At 43.6% G+C, this 6,000-nt stretch overlaps 1 protein-coding gene across 3 annotated transcripts in view; it reads right to left on the reverse strand.

Annotated features, from left to right (window-relative positions):
• Positions 1–4,918, reverse strand: part of SLC7A6 (solute carrier family 7 member 6) — a 28,651-nt gene extending 23,733 nt beyond the window's left edge. Inside the window, exons 1-2 of one of the 3 annotated variants that reach the window (XM_065028347.1) lie at positions 4,779–4,918; positions 632–740 (exon numbers count right to left, since the gene is read on the reverse strand). The gene's annotated coding sequence lies outside the window, so the exon portion shown is untranslated. Of the gene's footprint in view, positions 1–631; positions 4,379–4,778 lie in introns of those variants that run through there. The other 2 variants (XM_065028346.1, XM_005504756.4) reach the window with 2 other exon arrangements.
• Positions 4,919–6,000: the final 1,082 nt, after the last annotated feature.

The following is a 6,000-nucleotide window of genomic DNA, read 5'->3' on the forward strand; positions in this document are numbered from 1 at the left end:
ATTAGAATAAAGGAGCTGATCTAGTGGAGGGGTGGAGATTACTATAAAGCCAACATTTGTATACTACAGTACAGAAAACCCAGCTTGACATCCCTGAACTAGAATAGTTGTAAGGATGTGGAAATGCTAAAAGATTATTTTCCATTATTTCAGTTTATTTTAAAAAGCGGAATGGAGTGAAATGGAGTACAAATCATTTATTGAAACACATTACATCATTCATCTCCAACTCATGAATCTTCTAGCTTTTTCCACATTAAAACAGAGACTGTATTATTTTAAATAATGCAAAATGAGATACTCAGTCTGTTTAGTCAGATGCCTTCTGATTTCTTTTCCCCTCAATATTTCAAAGAAACACTTTAAAGATGGTTAATTACTAAATATTTTATGATTTACATAAGTCAACATCTTATCTAGTATCACACACATAAGTCATTAAATTCCACACTTTTAATTAGATTAAAAACCTTCCAGAAACTAAACTCTACTATTTCAGAGCTTGAAAGCTCTAGTGTCATAATCAGGCATGTAAAAAAAATTAGACTAATTAGGACAGAGGTATCCACACAGCTTCTACAGATGAGTGTGTCCAAAACTGCAAAGGAAAATGAAAGAAAATTCAGCTCACCAGTTGTTACTGGTTGTCCTTGTTATTTATTCTTCCATCTAACTTGTGCCAAATTCATTTGCAACCACACACTGGCTGATTTTCTGTTACTGGTACAGTAGACCTAAGTCTTCAAAAAGAAACGTGGCCTATGAGCTTCTAAGATTATCTTGTTTGCTTTCCAAGAGAAAGATCAGTTATTACTGTGTAAATAAGTTTATTATAATAATCAATTGCGAATATGATACACTTGTCAGAAAGCACAGATATGTAAAACAGGACAAACAATCAAAGTAGATGCCTTCATGACTAATTTGACCAGAAGAAGATGGATTTAAAGAGAACTTGTGACCTGTAAAAATAACATTCAACTTCAAATTGTGTCTTTTCATTTCTGTTTTGACTCAGACAGGACACTAGCTGAAAACGTATTTCAGAAGGCAAATCGCTCAGTGGAAAAAATAAGAACACTACAGCTATTATTATGACATCTGACTGACAGTTTGAAAATATGCCATGTTCATTCTCAGCTCTTCCAGCTAAAGCATAAAACTGAGTAATATGTTAAGAATTGACCTATAGATGTAAATCATAGCTATATGATTTCTCACTCCATATATCCTAATCATCAATCCCATTTCTTCCTACAACGCCTTTGAAAGTATAACTTGTTCAGAAGCATAAACTTTGAATACTCAGGCATTTTGATAATTTGATTTGATGTGTTTATACACAGGCAGCTTTGCACTACCAGTTACCGTGACTTACCTCATGGTCTGAAGTTCAGACGTACATTTAATTACTTGGAACTACAGACCCTGTCAGTGGTACGCCTTCACCTCAATTAGCAGCACGTGACTGCAGTTCTATACAGTTTCCTTACTGATGACCTTGGCTGTTTCTTACCCTTATCTACCCAGGAAAAGAACAACCACCGTCTCTCTCAGCCTAGCTTGTTTTGTCTCCCAGTACTTTTCCTTCTCTCCGAGTCTGCTTTTGTTACTCCTAACTTCAGGTATCTACTGACAGCTAGGATTTGCATGAAGGTGTGTGCAACAGCTGACTCAAGATCTGGCATGTCATTTTCTGCTCTAACCTTGTTTGTTTTATATCCTTGAAGCCTTCAGGGCAGGAGTTGTGTATTTGCCTGAGTTGTGTGCCTTATTACACCACTTCTACGATAGAAACAAAACAATTGGCAGGTTTTTTTTTCCTACAAGCAGTTCACCTCATCTTAACTGAACTAAACTGAGCAGCTTTGACCAACTAGAAAACAAAAGAAAACAAAACCAAAAAACACCTACAAAGAAATAGGCAGCAGAGACTAGAGAAAACTAGAAGCTATGTCAAGATTAGGAACACAGAGGAAAAAACACATAATAAAATACATTATTCTGTCACAAGACCATCACTTCTGAGGAAGCAGAAGACAGGCTTGGAAGAGAGCAACCAGAAAGGAACAGTATATATTTTCTAACATACAACAATCCTGTAATACTGCAGCAAAAAACACTGTTAGAATGACCTCTAATGCTCCCAAAGCCTCGCCACAGGACTGCTATGGCTAGCACAGGCTTATGCCCTCACACAACTAACACGCGGATTTCCTCATTGTTCACCCTTGTGCAATACAAAGTCTTAAACTTTTTTTTGCTGATCGTTGCAGCTGTGAGGAATCTTTTTGCTGACAGAGCAACATTTTTTCTTTTTACTGAGATGACACTGCTGTTGATATAGAAATCTTTGATATGCAAGCGGGACAGAGAGACCTGACACTAGGAGTCCTTCATTGTCTCACCAAAAATACATAATCTGATAAAGCCTGTTGCACTTCAGCCATGTACCAATGCAACTGATGAAGGTGCGGTTAGCACAGTGCTAACACCACATTACAGGCTGGCCCTCCTTTAAGAGAAGGGAAAGAGGAACCATCTGCCAAGATCCCTCCTCTCCCACTGAGCAGGACAGCAGCTGACCGTCATTTGTTCAACTGGGGCTGAACCTGCAAGCTGGTTAATGACCTATGTGAAATACCAAACTGCTAAAAGCCTACAGTGTTTTGCTATACTCTTATACAATGCCTGTTCATTAGCAGATATCTCTAGTGCCTCTATCTTTCAAAGTTGTCTTGCCTGCATAAAACAGATCTTGTCGTAACATCACTTTACATATATACTCCTATTTCTGAATGCAATGACTGGCCCTTCGGGTAAGAGTGAAGACTGCCCTACACAGGCAAACAGCATGAAAGTCTTCAGAGTTAAGCACCAACAGAGCAAAGGTTTCAAGTCCCAGAAATGCCTATTCCTTGCAATGTATATAAATAGGCAGTTAACAGTCTGAACACTTAAGTGGGAAAGGCTTAGAGTTTGTCTAGTATGTGTTTTTCTTGTTTCTGGTGAGAGAAGAACCACTTCCCTGCCATACATACAGTCAGCAGACAGGAAGCCCTCTTAACAAAAGCCATTCCCAATGTAAAGATCTAATCTGTTCAACCAAGTCTTTTGTGCTCACATAGGAAAACACACTATCTTTAGCAATATAAAAACAACATAAACCTTTAATTAAATAGAACTGGTTGTAGCTTTTTTTTAAAAAGGACAAGGTGTGTTTATCATGTAGAAAGGTATGAAAGAGAATTACTACATCAATTATTCACTTGATAGTCAATCAGTGCTGGTAGTAAGTCCTGACTATACACAGCTGTGACATAGCTCCACAAGAGATGTTCAGTAAATACACATACTACCCACATGTTCTGACAAATCCTGAATAAGACTATGAACATTAAATGAGGGACAGACCTATAATCAGCTTACAAACATATATTCAGTTACAATACTTCAGACACTTTTCAAAATTTAAAGTACCTATCCTAGACAAATCCACCTCAATAACATTAACCTAGATTTTAAATCAAGTCACTTTAAAGTTAGGGAGCTGCATTAGCTACAAGTGAAAAAATAACATGTCAATATGTCCTTCACACTTCTCATTTATTTTTATATTTCCAAGGGAAAAAAAATAGAAGCTCACAATTAGGGACTTTGTAGTAGACTGTCTTGATTTAGACTGAAATGAAGTTCAAAGCGCTCAAGACAGATGTAATTAAAGAAACACCTGGTAAAATTTATACAATAACTCCCAGTAAAGGCAGAAGGGACAGAGTTCATTAAAATAATTTATGTTGGAAACCTCTCAAAACAGAGACAAGTAATGTCAGAAACCACATGCTTACTTAGAAATCTACACCTATGTGTACCCTTCAGCTGTAACTCACAGTCACACCTAATCAGATCGCATTTAATAAGTATCACTGAAAAACCACATAAAACAATCAAAATCACTACCAAATGCCAGTAAACAAAGCCATGCTCGCCTGAGGGCATTAGTAAACCTATTTCAGTTCTTCCTTAAAGCCGGTTATTAACAGAGCAGGTATAATTACAGGTGCCTGTCACCAAAAAAACATCCTGGTATAAGCCGACCTGAGCACGCACCCTCATACCCGCCTGCTGCCAAGCTAAACAGAACACGTGGCTGCAGAAAACCACCCTCCGGTGGGGATGTGCGCGACATGACGGGGCTGTCGCCGGCGACAACGTCCTGAGGACACCGGCCCTCAGGATCCCGCCATGGGAGGGGGGATTTGGGCTTATTTCTCCCCTGGGTGGCCGCTCCTCTCTCCCCAAGCGGTGGTTGCCCCGTTCTCCTTATAAAATAAGCGATGTTCAGACATAATCCACGCCTCCTGAACAGCCTGGGAGGGGAGCGGCGGACACCTCAGGGCTGAGGCGCGGGGCAGCCGCTTCCCTCCCGGGGCTGTCAGGACTGAGGTACCCACAGGTGCTGACGCACCCTTTAAAAAAATAAAATTAAATTTAAAAAATACACGACATTTGTCGCACTGCCACCCCGCACACCTGCAGCCCTCCCAGTGGGGGCAAGACCAGCAGCCCCGGATGCTGTAGAGGCGGCGGAGGCGCCGGAAACCTCCGCGCCCGGCGCAGGCTGCGCTGCCCACAGCCCCCCGCGCCCAGCCGGGCTGCCCGCCGCCCCGGCAGCCTCCCCGCCGTGGGAGGGAGATCGCGCCCTGCCGCGGTGCCAGCCCCGCGGGGGTCCCGCAGGATCTCCCCGCCGGCTGTACCGGCGCGGCCGCCCGCGTTACCTCTGCTCCCGCCGGCCGCGCCGTTGCGTCTCGCGGGGATGCTCGCTCGTTGCCACACGACACGTGATGGCGGCCGCTCCGCCCCGCCCCACGGCCCCGGGCCCGGCGCCGTCGCCTCCACTCCCCCTGACAGGAAACCGCTCGCCTCGTCTGCTTGAGGGAGACGCCGCAGGGCCCGGCTTGCCGCCCTGCCCCGCCGGGTTTACCTCAGCCCTGGGGGTGAGGAGGGTGGCGAGTCCTCTGACTCGCGCGGAATGGGCGATCGCTTTCCCCTCCTCTTACCGGGAACCATCCTTCTTCTTCCCCTTTTCCTCAGGCGCAAGATGGAGAAGAGGCTTTAGCGCTGACGGCTCAGTGGAGGAGCCGTGGGCCCGCGGCCTGTCCCCGGGGCTGCCGCAGGTAGAGGTCAGTCCTGACGGGTCTGGGGGACACGGAGCTCCCGCGAAACCCGGGGGGATGACACGGCACGAAGTTACATGCACATGAGTTTGCTCGAAAATGAGGGGCCTTAGAGGGTCGAAGCCCTTAACTCTTGATGATATTTTGGGGTAAGACTATTGGGTGGTAAGTGCCAGTCATAGTGGATATAGAAATAGTTTTAGGGGACCCCTACAATATCACCATTATTGTGTTCCTGCCCTCGAGAGGAGCACAGCCATACCCGAAGTTTGGTTCCAATAAAGTGCATCTAATGGATCTCTGAAAATAATGATTAAAAGTGCCCAGAGGTATCTGAAAATAATAGTGAGTAAGCAATTTGCTGTTCAGCAGGCTTATCCAGGGTAATGTAAGGAAGGTTTCCCTATTTTTCTTCATCTACCAGGTTAATATTTTTAGCATGTCTAAGCCAGTGAACTACAGGCTACAGCCCCCTCTTAATGTTCTTTTAGTGCCCTTTTGGCTGTTCCCTGCTAGGCAAAGAGAAGGTCAGTGTCTGGAAAGACAATGGGGCTCAGGAGACATGATAGTCTTTGTCTTGCTCAAAACAATCTAATTATCCCTCCCCCAGACCATGATTATTATCTACAGTCTCAAACAGATGAGTCACAGGTGGATTTTTTCCATAAGATACACTGGGGAAAAAACTTTAAGGGCAAAAAAAAAAAAAGTATAAGGTGGTAAAAGAACATGGAAAGACAAACTGTGCAGTGTTAATATCTATGAATGTGCCAGTAAATGCGATGGTGTAGTCCAGTCCTATTGCCATGTGGCTTACGTTTCT

The sequence above is a fragment of the Columba livia genome, chromosome 13 (assembly GCF_036013475.1).
Source record: "Columba livia isolate bColLiv1 breed racing homer chromosome 13, bColLiv1.pat.W.v2, whole genome shotgun sequence".
NCBI classification, from domain to species: domain Eukaryota; kingdom Metazoa; phylum Chordata; class Aves; order Columbiformes; family Columbidae; genus Columba; species Columba livia.